The 14,008-nt window shown below is 43.5% G+C and overlaps 1 long non-coding RNA gene across 21 annotated transcripts in view; it reads right to left on the minus strand.

The window, feature by feature from the left end:
- LOC126637227 (uncharacterized) overlaps positions 1-14,008 on the minus strand; it is an 86,311-nt gene that overhangs the window by 54,420 nt on the left and 17,883 nt on the right. For 19 of the 21 annotated variants that reach the window (XR_007628280.1, XR_007628291.1, XR_007628290.1 and 16 more), the window contains one exon: positions 6,829-6,956. The exons of the other annotated variants lie outside the window; for them this stretch is intronic. This is a non-coding gene — a long non-coding RNA (uncharacterized LOC126637227). The remainder of the gene's footprint in view (positions 1-6,828; positions 6,957-14,008) is intronic. 21 annotated transcript variants of the gene reach the window in all.

The following is a 14,008-nucleotide window of genomic DNA, read 5'->3' on the forward strand; positions in this document are numbered from 1 at the left end:
GACAGAAGTTTGACAAGGTGGGGGGAGTTACAGGTGAGAGAAGCGGCTGCTTATGCTGATGCTGAGCGCTGTTGAAAGCGCCCTCCACAAACACAACACTGGCATTGTTACAGCTCATAAAATCACAGTCAAACCCTGCAAACAGGAACATCCTGGAGTTCCTCATCTGGCAGTGCCTGCAGAGCCAGCCACTTGTTGCTGGGAGGTTCTGCACCCCAAGCAGTGGATCCCAGCCTTCCCCACCGGGTCTCTCTTCCCTTCCCCGCAGGAGAACTCGACTCAACCTCCACCCAACAACTTTGCTTTCCCTTTTTTGACCAATAACTCCCTGACAGGTTTTTTGCAGGGTGGACAGGGCTTTCCTCCTCCTCCTCCTCCTCCTCCTCCTCCCTGGCAAACAGCCCATCTGGCATCCACGTGGCAGCGTTTGCTGTGTGGGATCCGCTGGAAAAGTGCCACGTTTCCAGTAGCAGTCACTGGCCACACCAGCACAACACCCAGGGAAATGACTTCCAGACTATTTATCTTTTTGCCCCCGAGGTGTGGAGCATCTCATGTGTATAAAAATGCATTTTCTTTTTTTTTTTTTTTTCCTTTAACTGCAGCTCACAATGGTGAGACTCAAACAGGGGGCTGCAGAGACAACTTTCCTTTAAGCCACACGTTGGGCCTTGCCCAAGCTCAGCTCTAACTGCATCATTCCAGGCTGGTCTAAAGAGCAGGGAGAGCACAGGTGCTACACCAAGTTACCTCACTTAAGAGCTGCCTGGGTTTAATCCACACCCTTTGGGATCCTCTGCTTTATGGGAGGAAGGGAACTATAAAAACAGACTTGGGGATAAAAAAAAAATGCATTGCTCACATTTTTTAAAGTTGCCTTAGGCTCTTATAAGTTACATAAAGTTGCTCCTGTTCCTGTTGTAGTTATGGCAAAGTTATCTGAGGTGAATGGCACAAAGTGACGACTCCTAACTTGGAAAAGTTCCCAACCGAGGCCTTTTCACATAAAGAAAATCAGAATATAACCAACAGCCTGCAAATTAGGACACGACTCCAACATTTCACTGGGATCACGAAGATTATTCTGATATTTTTACAAAAAAATATACAAACCACCTATACTTAAAAACAGAATAATAACTTGTAGATTAACAGAGTGGGAAAAAAACCTGTTCTTGTTTCCAGTAGTTGCAATCATGGACTTCATTTAACCTGACACCTGAGTAATAATGGGAATATTTAGCTTTTCTGAGTATTTATTCCCTAAACTCATGACTTCTAGAAATCCTTCAAAATCCATCACTTCAGAAAGAGAAGTTAAAATGAGAGATATTCTGGGGAAAATTACTCCCTTTTCTTAACATTCTTCTTCCCCCCACACACACATTCCCAATTTCCCACACACATTTTTAAGGCACTGCAAAGCAAGTTTTCAGGAGCTAAAACTACGAGAGAAACTGAAAAGAAAGGATATTTTAAAACAACCAAGACAAAAATAAAAGCCATCCCTGACTAAACACAATGGCAAAAAGTTGGACATCTTTCGTGTCTTTTATGAGCCAGAGAGAGAGGAATGATTAAAAATGTACCCAGAGCTCTGAATGCCATTTTACTGTCATTTCCTTTGATTAACCTTCACCTGACCTCAATCCCTGAGGCAATTCCAGCTTCTTTTTTGTTCTTCCATTTAAATTCTTTGGTACACCAGGTGAGTACATCCCTGACTGCAGAGCAGGTTGGTTTTGGGGAGGATTTCACAGAAAATGCTGATTTTTTTTTTTTTCTGGAGAATCATTTGCAAAAAACCTTAACAGGGATGATAACAGGTCACATCTTCTCCAAATCTGGGGTTTTTTTACAATCCCTGTAAAATCATCTCATTATTTTTTTTCTTTTTTTTCAGGACCCTTGGTCCTGTTGGCTGGTACAGAATTACCAACCCCATCAGTTCTCACCAGCATCTCTCTGCATCTGGAATATCTGCTTCCTCATGATTTATAAATGTAACATGCCCCTGGAATGGAGGGGAGGGGGGGGGGAAGCCAGCATGAATAAAAACTAAACAAATAGATCATAAACTCTTGGCAGAAGGAATAGATCCACCCTTCAATATTTGCACAAAAATCTTAAAGTGCGGTTCTTTCTTATTTTAAAACTCCCTATTTTTCAGCGAGTCTCATGATCTTGGGGGTTGAGCAGAAATCATGGAATGCTGCATATATAGACTCTGTTCTTCAAACTTTAATGGGATAATTTAAAAAAGGACAAACTGGGATAGGGCAAAAAATGGACTTGCTGATCTTAAAGGCCTTTTTCAACCTAAATGTTTCTATGATTCTAAATAGAAAAACCATAGGAGATCTGTAAATTATGCCTGATGATGAAATGATGATGGAGTTCTGACCAATTTACTTCATCAGAGACTGATTTAAGGGATGAGTCAACCATCATCTGTAGGAATTGATGTGATGCCGAGGCTTCTGATGGCACATTTTTAATCTGTCAGCAAAAGATTTGAGAGGTTGAACAGTCAAATTAGGACCAAGGGGCATAGAAACAGCCCTTAGGAACCACCATGAGCCACTGCACCAGCTCTCATTGGGATGAAGAGATACTTCATCACACGTGGCCTCTGTTATCATTCCAAAGAACATTCTTCAAAATTCCTCAGTACACTCAGAATTCCACAAGCAGAAGTTATGGATTCGATGTTTGCTCTTCACTGCTGTCAGCCCAGTGCTTGATGATCTGTCTGCATTCATATCTCAGTTCCATATTATTCACCCTAAATGAATTTCCAGGATTAAATAAATAAATAAATAAATAAATAAATAAATATATTTAATAGATAGATAAATAAATAAATAAATAAAAGGTTCCCAGGCATCAACATTTCTTTCAAACTGCCAACCACAAAAAGGTTCGTTAAGATCAACAGGACTTCTTCCTAATTTCCATTTTCTTGCTATCTGTCCAGAAAAAAGTTGAGGTTAAACACAGGCCTGTTTGGTTTCAAAATGATGAAATGAATTCCCCGGCAATTTCCAAACTCTGCCGTTGTAAGGAGGTGATTTGTTAACTCTGATCCTCTCCTGGTAGGAATTTTATTCTCCTCAAACTGGGAACACGAAGGAGCTACAACGAAAGTCCTGCAGATCTGAGTCATGAACCTTTTCTGGTCTGGGTTGTCTAACCCAGCACATCCTGCCTGGTTTTCCATCCCAGCATCTCCTCTGAGCTGTGCAGTGAAGTGTCCAGCTCCTGAGTGACAGATGCCCTCACCTGATGGAGCTCAGTGCTGGAAAGGGGGAACAAAAGGCTCGGGAAGCGCCTCAGGGAGGGAGGTCAGGTGGAGGTTAATCGAAGGAAATGACGGTTTGATGGTATGCACGGCCCTGGAGATTACACATCTTATTTTGTTGGGAAATATTTAACTGGTTTATCTCTATTTAGGAAGAAAAATAAAGTGGATATACGAAAAAAAATGCAGGAGAAGTCACAGGTGCCTCTTAGGCCAGGCAGCCTGGCATGGGCGGGATGCAAAGAAAGCCCAAGGATGACAATTCTTCAGGTGGTTTCAACACATTATAAACATTTATAAAATGTTTATAAAACATTTCACTATCATAAAACACTAAAGCACAGTAGCTGGGGAGGTCAGGAAATTCAATAAACCTCTCATTTCCCTTGCTCCCAGATTTACCCCCAATATTTACTAGTTTTCTCCTAAAGTGGGTGCTGGAGCTAAGAAGGGAAAATTCCAGCTGGAAAATGCTGTAGAAGTCTCAGAAACTCATTTGTGTCTTGTAATGAACTTGGCTTGGCCACATTCCTGCCTCGTTTGCATCTCCTTTCCAACCATTTTCATGCACTCGGAATTTTACTTTCAAGGGTCCTTTCAAAACCTGATTTTAAGCTTGGAAAGGGCTTTTTAAATACACTCTCCTCAAATATTTGATCATGAAATTTATTCTAGTATTTGTCCTCAATTAATTGGGGAATTAAACCAAGACCACATGACTGATCAATCACAAATACATAACACACCCTGAATTCTGATTCCTACTTTTGATTAAAAACAACCCAATCAGTCAATAGAAAAATTTTGACAACTATTTTTTTTTTTTTTGTTCATTCTTCCTACGGACTAAAAGGCAAAAATTCACGGAATGAATTATTAATTACGAGTTATTCATCCAGCACTACTAAAAACTAATCTGTTTCTCCTTTTTTTTTTTTTTTTAAAGCATCAAAAAGGTCTTTCAAACAGAGGTGGCAATAATGAAATATGGCAGCAGATCTTGAAACGTGCCCTTCCCCAGGCTGTGGATACGGAAAAGGTTACGGTCCCACAGTTATTAATCCCCCATCACACTGACAATTGATTTTGAACACAGTCTGTTGGAGTCTTTATAATGCAAGATCATAAATGTTCAAAACTAATTTATTGCTCTTTGTTCCACCTGGCAAAAATCCACTGTCAGGTTGAGTTGTGTGGATGCAAAGGCACAGATGAGGGTTTAAGTGGTGGGTTTATCCACGTTTGTAAATTTGTTTGCAATACCTGTGTGTGTGTGTGGGGGGGGGTGGAAACATCCACAGAGCAAAAAAAGAGGAAGAGGTTATGCTGCCATGACTCAATAGGAAATATTTGCACAAATAGATGTATATTTTAAATTTGATGGGGGAAAGTCCTTATTTGTATTTATTGGTATTGATATTTTTGGTTTGCACACTGTTCCCTGGTATCTCTCAGATTTTCATGAGGGAAAATGTAAAAACTTGCTTTATCCACATATTGACTTATATACCAGGCGAGGATTCCCCACACACCAACGAGGGATATGCAAAGCCTTCCACCCTACAAGGCTTTTTTCCTTTTTTTTTTTTTTTTTTAATTAGTCATTTCGAAGCCTGAACCAATTCCATTCATCCCGAAAATTCCTCAACTTACCTTTTGTTGCCCCCTCTCTGCCCATGCCAGGGAAGTGCCAACCCCCAAAGAGGGACAAATCAGACAAAGAGGGAAGGGTAAAAGGGGAGAGAAGGATCCCTTTGCACTGACATAACACACTGGTTTGTAAAGATTAAGGCTTTTTAAGCATCAAATAGAATATATTACAGGGAAGCTTATTTTAAAGATAAAAATCCTGTCCCACAGACCAAGCATTCCGTAAGGGATGAATTACAAGGTTTCCAAAGCCCTGCTGAGGGAGGGAACTGAAACACCAAAAAAAAAAAAAAAAAAATAGAGAAGAAAAAGAGCAGAGCATTTCCACGTCAAAAAATATGCCCATCCCAAAGTCTGCTTCCCAGGCTCCAAAGGATTTTTTTCTCAGTAGAAAGATAAACTTGTAAAATGACCGTTCTTTCCAAAATAACCACATAACACTTCTTTAGCAGCACTTTTCACTCTTACATATTTTACAGTCCAAGAATATAAACTTTGCCCTTCCGTTATCTAGAGGCAGAATCATTTAATTGTCCTGGCAAGTTTATTCCTGATGAATTCTTATTTTTACCCACAATGAGGAATGAGGAGAGCTGTGTGACTGAATGCTAGAACTGCTGCATTCGGGACTTGTAGGCATCTGTACGATATTGAAATTAATTTCCAGTATAAAACAGTTAACAGAATAACCCCAGATAAAGGCAAGTATAATATTAATTTCATTCCTTTTGTTGGCAATGTTGTAAAGTCCATTGCTCAAGTAAAGAGCACTTTGCTGAGCCGGATACAAATTAATTTTACCATTCTTCTTCAAATAGGAATTTTAAAAGTCAACTAAAGGCTACAACAGCTTTGAAACATTTCAGTGATTGTTTTAATTACCTCTCATACAGCTGTGAGACACTGCAAAGGGAGGGGTGGAGAGGGAAGGGAGAACAACACCTGGCGTGTTACCAATTGCTTTTGTCACATAAAGAAGGAAAAAAAAAAAACAGTTTCCAAGCCCTCAGACCAACAAAAAGCTCAGCAAAGTCAACACAGATTGGGGGTTTTGTCAGTATATTAATGTCGTGATTTTATCCTGGACTATGTGTTCTTATTCTGTCAATAACTACTCTCACTGTTAAATAAAACCACCAAATCTCCAAACATTAAATAGATGAATTCTGACAGCTTTAAAGCTTGTTTATCAACCCCGAGTTGATGCACACACTGCAGTAAGTTGCTAAAGGCACACGTGGGGCTTCTTTGTAGGGTCTGCTCTAACAACTCGCTTCACTTTCACCACAACTACACACAAAAAAAGCACTCATTTTTGTCATTTCAACCCTCGAAAGGATTGGAAACTAGAGGCTGCTGGGACTCTGCTGGCCTTTGGCACCCTGGCTGCCAGCACCTGGGGACTCAGTGAGCGCTGGGGTGAGCAGAGCCCCCCGAAAGGTGCAGTTGTCATCCCCACCCTGCACCTGCCGGCCACGCCGAGGGAAGGGACACTCCGGAATCAACAACAACAACAACAGCAACAACAGAGAGGAGAAAGGAAACGGGGTGTCAGGAGCCGGGGCAGCACGTCTGATTTGCACATGTGTCAGCAAAGATAGAAGGAATCGCTGAATTAAATTAAATCAAAGCAAACCTGCTAATTAAAACAGCTAAAATTATGTTTGTGAAGATGTGTGACTGGTTTCCTGCTTATCTGCAAATAAGCCTCCCCGTAATATAAACATGTTTCTATCTCCACTTCATTTATAATAAGTCTTTAGGCAGATTGTAATTAGTATTTTGAGTTTCTAATGGATCTATTGTGTTACTGGAGCAATATTTTTCCTGACCATCAAAATACTGATTATTTCTGCTTCAGTCTCAAGGGTTCTCACCTGTTCTTCTCATGCTGGTCAAAGTCTTGTATCCAATTTATCTGAATCAAATTGTTTGGGTATGTGTCTGAATACCATCATCTTCACGACATATTGCTTGTAGTTAATCACATTGTATTCAACTCCACCTACAAGCCAAACCAGAAATTATTACCAATTTTGCTTGGGTTTTTATCCTGTAGCTTGATTTTCATTCAACATTTAAAGAATGGTCAGGACAGGGAACTAAAAAAAAAAACTAATTCAAACAGAAATTTTTGTATGGAAAAAATTATATTTACAAAAATCAACTTCTTGTTTCTGTTTTACCTATTCCCAAGTTCACAATGCATAATTTTACACAAACCCAATTACATAGCTCAGTGATTTACTGGCAAAGCTGGCCAGGAGAAAATTATCTGGCTTTAGCTAATGTGTGTGCCTATTTACAGTCAAAACAAATCCACAGAAAACTGCAAAATGGCCACAAAGAAAACAAAAAAATATAGTCAAGGCAGAAATGCACCAGAGGTGACACAGTTTGCAAGCTGAAAAAAGTTCACCTTATTTTACAATTTCACTGGGTAAGCAACAAACTGTGGCTCCCAGATCCAGCCTTTCGGATCATGCACTGTTTATTCATTCCAGGATTTAACTTTAAGCACATCTGGAGTTTCACTGGCTTGGAAAACATGGTGTTTTCTCTTTTGCCCTTTCCATCAGTTTTTTAAGGATTAGTTTGCACAGTTAATGGGTGCATGGACTGGCTTCAACAGGATTACTCAGCTGTTTGGTTACCCATGGTTGGAGCAGGTTTTTTTTTTTACTTACAGGGCTACAAAGGCATCAGCCCACAGTTACAAACGGGGTGTGATCAGATATTGGTGTCTTGGAGATGAAAATAACACTGCAATAACAGCAGGGTATGATTTGTGCTGACAAATCCTACTTTTTTGTTGCTGTTGAAACATTTCTGACCCAACAGAGCCAGCCTGGTGGGGGGGGGAATATAGCATTTTTTAATTTGTATCAAGTGAAAAGTCAAAAGTGAGAAGTCAAAACCATAAATCAAACCTTTAGGATATTTAAGAGCATCACAGATAATTCCAGGTTATTGTATATCTTTCCCCTGGAATGACCACTTGGCACAACTCAGGGGTTTTGGTAGATGTGGCCCAGAGTCCATTTACTCCCCTCCAAGCAACAACTTCCTAAAAATGCAGCAGATTGCAAATATGCTAAACCCCAAATTTCGCTGTAATTGCATGTGCAAGCACTAAGTCCTGCATCAATAAGAAACCCCACTGATGTCAGCAGGACTTGTGACAACACAAGATTTCCCTCCCTCAGTACGGCTCTAACACTGGATCCTCGGTGGGTATATTTGAATTCTGTGGATTATAGATGATTAAACAGATTTGGATTAAATCCCAGCACTGGGCTGTCTCGTGGAGAACACACTGTCAGGGCCACACTGCTGAGCAGTGATCAAGGTGACCTTCCAGACTTGTGCAACCCAGAGCAAACTCTGAGCAACTCCAGTGAAGGGGAATCCTTTTTAACACTGAAGAGATCAGGAGATGTCAGGAGTTAAAATGCCACTTTCCTGACGAGCAGTTTTCATGCCTTAAAACCCTGACTCAGGTGACAAAGAGCAATCTTTCTTGCATGAGAAAGCCAATCTCAACTCAACTACTTGGGCTGAGATCGGGATGGAAAACAGGGCTGGTTGAGCCTTGTCTTAACACGCAAGAAAATTCAAGTGAGGGAGAACAACACCTAAATAAAGAAATCCATCGAATAGACACCAAATCCCAGCTCACCCTCCATTGCATCACTGCATTATGTCACCTAATTTTTTTTTAAATGTCACTATGAAACCTTACTTTTTATTACTATTATTAGTCTTCATTTCACTCAAAAATACAGACTATAATCTCTTACATAAATGTGCATTTGGGTTAACCATAAATGACAGAAACTAATTTCTTCCTCACTGGATGGTACAACTGAGAATAGAGTTTGGTGAAAGAACTCTACAATAACTTCCAGCTCACCAGAGCTGAAATTTAACTCCAAATGCTTCACACAACTCCAGGATTCTGGAGTTCTTTGATTCCTCAGCAGCCTGGGAGGATCTGTCTAGTGGATGCTGATACAAGTCCTCGTGTTTAATAAGGCTCACATTTAGCAAAAATGGCCACAGAGGTCGTGCTGAGGGAGGAAGGAAGAAGACCTAAAGGATATAAAAGGGGGTGGGGAAAAGACCCAGGTTGCCAAAGTCTGAGGGTCTGGCAGAGGAGCAGAGATAACCTAATCAGCAGCACAGCTTTCCTGCACCACAGCTCTCCGAGTGCCGTGCAGAGCCCCGTGTCTCTCTCCTTTGGATTAAGCAGCCCAGAAGTTCCTGGATCCATAGATAACATTGAAGAGGGGAAAAAAAAAAAAAAGAAAATAATGGGAATACTTTTCTAGAGTTTACTTCAAGTTCTGCTCAAAAAGGCTTTTAGCCCGAGATACCACATGAAAATTTCCAAAGGCTTGCTGGGGGTGGGAAGCTGTTACATAATCCATTAACACTCCTAATGGCTTGTGCTGTGTTCTCTCTCCCATGGACACTGCAGGAAACTTTGTGCTCTGAACCTCTGGGTTCACACCTGCCTTGGAGGACTTGGCCTGTGCAGCCAAGTTGTGGTGAAGCCACAGGTCTGGAAACTTCCTCTCCTTTAACATCCCTCCTCGAAAGGAGCCCCCACCCCATCCTCTCCTCCACCAAGGACATTTTTAGTAAGATTGCTGTGCAGCTAATTACATTACCATGGCATCCAAGTACCACACAGTCACGAGACCTACTTCTTTTAACAGCCCTTGGGCTTGTGGAGAGGAGCTAATAGGGAAACATCCTTATATTTGGAGAGCTGAGGCACAAGGTCAATGCATTTGCCCAATGTCCCTGCAGAGGAGGCTCTGGGCAGGAAATTACTCACTGTGGAGTAGCTGCCAGACTGGACTGGGTGCCAAAGCAGCTGCATGGCCACCAATTTAACCAACCACTGTGCCATCAGAGCTGCTCTCAGGAGACAGTGCTGGGATTCCAAGAGGAAACCTTGAGCAAGCAGAGCCAAATACCTGCTCACCACCTGCACTCTGCAGCCTCCAGCTACACACCACCAGCCCTCACAGCAGCACCAGACTCAGCTGGTGGCCCCAGAGTCCTTCCTGTGGACCTTGGTGGTTCTTCTGCAAAGGCAATGAGATGTTGGGGCAGCCTGTCCACAGGCAGAGCTCACCCTGCAGATGGGAGAGGGGCAGGGGCCCACACTGAGCACCACAGACCACAGGTCTGTTGGCTCTGCACAAATTCTGTGGCAAATGCCAGGGAACCTGGATTTTTCTCAGGGCCACCTTCCCCAGCCCCCTTGTGCAGCCTTGGGGCTGTGTTGCCCTGTGTGTTATTCCAATGGTGTTCCTGACTCTGAGTTTCCTACAGACGATGGTCTGAAACGAGACACTCCCAAGTGTCCTGACTCCTGTGACCTTGTCTGGAACTTGACTTATCTGAGACAGCTCCTCTGATCCCTTTCAGCTCCTCAAGAGCAGAGCACTGCCTTGAAGAGCTGTTTTCTCCACGCTATTCCTCTACACTGAACCGAATTGCTCTTTATTTCTAATTTCTCTCACCAATTTCCCTCATCCGGTTCCATTTGCTTCCTCTAACAGACTCTCTAGTTACACCTGTGATACTGCAAGAGTTTGGTCATGACTTGCTGCAGCCTGTTGTTTATTTGCCTGTTACTGCTGTTGGGTCACTTTAAACCCGTGTGTTACCTTTGGTGTCCTCACCTCTCACTGCTCTGCTGTTAAAATGTTTCCTCCTGTACACTTGCACGGCATTTTCACCAGATGAGTTATTAAATATATGTATATAAAAAGCAACCACAACAAAACTTGGAGTGGGGGGATTAAGCCCCTCTCCTGCCCAGTCCTACCTCCAATCACTCCACCAGCACAAGCTTTCTGATGGGAACAGGCTCAACCACAGCAGTTTGACAGGCTCCTAATTTATTCAATTAACAATAAACTCACAGTGCTGAGTCCTGAACCTGTCAGCCAGCTGAACTGAGACAACCAGCTGAATACTAAGATATATTCTGCCACTGAACTACCTCAGACCTGAGAGTTGCTAAAAGGGAGAGTGGACCCCAAATAGCAGGAGGGAAGGACTTTGGCCGAAGGTGTAACCCACTGGAGAGCTCGCAAAAGCAACCAAACTTGTTCAAACCTTTGCCAAAAAACCATGGATGTCGTGTTGTCAGGCTGCTCTACATTACTCAACATGCAGTCCTTGCTGTGGCAGACAGATTAATTAATAGAGATAACAGTAACAGTGGTATATAATCATAAAAGAGAGCTGAAACCACGAAGGACTGCAGCTTCCCTGTGGCACAGCAGTGATTTTTTTAAGTGTCCAGTCCCTTTTCAACAGTATTTTTAGAGGAATAGCAGTCAGCCAGATACAGCCACGGATAATCAGTGGTGGATAAAGAAAACCCTTCTCCTGACAATCAGCATCTGCACTTTAAGCTGCAGAAGAAACAGCTGCCTCGCTGTTCATTAGAGAAGGGATTTGCCAAACACCCTCCCTGATGCTCTGTTATGCAAGGTAGTGCTGTGTGTGTTCTCTCCTTCCAGAGAGATGTAGCCTAAAAGCATCCGTATTTAGTCCTCCCATCCCCCTAAATCTTCCCCACAAAGGACACTGTCACCACCAAAGCTCTGCAACAAGGATCGTTTATATATCTGACAACCTTTAAACCCCCAAAGAAAGGGAAAGGGAAGCAGCAAAGCTCTCTGAAGAGCTCTTTGGTGGAACAAGCAGAATTATGAGCAGCAGGAGAAATATGAGTAATTAAGACAACAGTATATCTATATCTTACAGCTGACAGAGTGAAGCTGCAAGTTAGCTCTGGGCAAGATGTTAGCAGAGGAAAGAACTGAGCAGCCTGTTTCTAATGTTAGTGTTGAAAAGCCAGCCCAGGAAAAGGGCTAAAGGGACAATTTCATTAAAAAGGAGGAAGTAGGTTGGATTAAGAGAGCAGTTAGATGCAGACTTGTGACATGAAAGGAGCAGGTCAACAGCTCCCTGTAACAAGACAAGCAATCATTTGGGGAATCAGCCCATGTGCCACTCTGGCTGTTCCTAGAGGAAGATGCTCTGAAATCATCCATCGGTGGGTTATAAGGAAAATTAACGCTGGGGGCTTTGCACCCCGGCACAAAACAAAGCCCTGCCGCGGGTGGAAGCTGCAGGAGAGCCAAGACACGATGTTTGCCAACAAACAGCCCCAAACAGTGGCTGGTTTTAGGCAGTCAGGACTCACCTAGAGCAGAGCGGTGGCCAGGACACGGCGCTGGCTCCTGCTCATGGTCCAGCCAGAGCGTCCCTGCACCGGCCAGGCTGTGCTGTCAGCGCTGGAACCACCACGTGGAAGGGCTGGAGCTGCTCCCACACCGCGACAAGAGCTCCATCCCGCTCCTTCCCCGGCTCCTGGCACGCTCCAGCGATTCCCCGGCTGGCAGCGCTGCCCTCCGTGGCCACAGCAGCGTGGTTTATCGTGGTTTATAGCAGCCCCGGGCTGTGTTTGCCACCGAGTCTATAGAAGTGAATTAGTGGAAAATTTGAGCTTACACAAATCACAGAGCCAGCCACAGTTTGTCACGGCCAGGCAGCCTTTTCCCCCGGCGATGAGGTGAAGGAAAGAAACTGCGGGCTGCAGCCAGGGTTCCTGGGCTGCCGGGGTTAGAGCTGGGAAGGGAAGTGCTGTTGGATGAGAGGGGAGGAAGAAAGATCAACAGCAGCTCCCACATCTGCAGAGACTGAAGGTATGGCTGGCACAGTCACCTGGGGCTCGCAGGGTGTGGGGATATTGGGAAGGAGCAGCCTTCCTCCCTCACCTCCCAGCTCCACCTGCACGGAGGAGGAGATGGGAATCACCCCGAGAAAGGGCATTTACCCAAAGGAGAAGAGCTGCAGCAAAGGCAGAGCCAAAGGGCACCGAATGAGGGTCAGCAGCTGCCACCCAAGGAGAGGAGCTACAACCTGCACCAGGGTGGGGGACAGGGGAGGCTGGGAGGTGCCAAAACCTCTCACCACAGATTTGACTTGATTGTCCTGGTATTTCTCCCACAATATTTAGTTTCTAGCCATGCTCTGGCCAGCTCCACTCCATCCTGCTATGCCTTTCTTTAATTGCACCTACAAGCCCCAACCATTCTCAGGCATTTTTGTGGCCTTACCAACAGCACCAACACTAATCCAGATTAAGAATACATCTGGACTCAATGTTTTACAATGAAGCACAGCACAGGTATTCCCTATCTCTTTTCCTTTTCCTGCTTTCTCAGCCAGCACCACAGCGAGCGATGGATCATCCTGCTCCTGACCATTCCATCACTTATTTGGTGTAGAGCATCTGAGACAAAGGGTTTTCTTGCTGCAGACAATTCTCTGCCATTTGCCCTAAAAAGAAGAGTGCCTGTGCAAGGAGCCCCCAGCACCTTTCCTACACAAACCCGCTCTCTGCATATTTCAAATCACAAACTCTAATGACTCCTTAAAACACACACTTCTATTCAGCCCATAAATCAAAATATATAGTCAAATCCTGCTTGGAGACCTAAATCCTCCTTATACTCCTGGCTAGCTCCATTACATCCCTGAGGGGTCACACTGCCTGGATATTCCTGCCTCCAGCTCCAGCCCCATCCTCACACTCATCGAGAGCACCAGGGGATGTAGCCCTTCAAAACTCAGACATTTTTCACTTTCCTGAGCACCAAAACGCACCAAAATTAGGAAAAATGGCCTCCTGTCATTCTGTTGACTTGCCAGTAAGTTTGTTTGCTCACTCATCCCACAGAGAAATTGTTCCAGGGAAATGCTAAGAGGGTTAATATCCCACAGCAAGGCCAGGGAGAGGCAACCAAGTTCCTCCCTGTGCCAGGAAAAGACAATCACGAGGCTGAAACTGCTCATCAGCTGCTTTTCCCATAAAGGTGAGCATCTTGACAATTCTTTGGGATATATTGTTAGAAAGAGAGCTCAGAATTTCATATTATTATCATATTACAGACGGCATTCCTTTGATAAAGGGTCAAAGATCGGGAAGACAAGAAAAATAAGGAAATAAAACCCAGCAAC

This window comes from Myiozetetes cayanensis, unplaced genomic scaffold (genome assembly GCF_022539395.1).
Source record: "Myiozetetes cayanensis isolate MyiCay16 unplaced genomic scaffold, myiCay2020 scf15, whole genome shotgun sequence".
Lineage (NCBI taxonomy): Eukaryota > Metazoa > Chordata > Aves > Passeriformes > Tyrannidae > Myiozetetes > Myiozetetes cayanensis.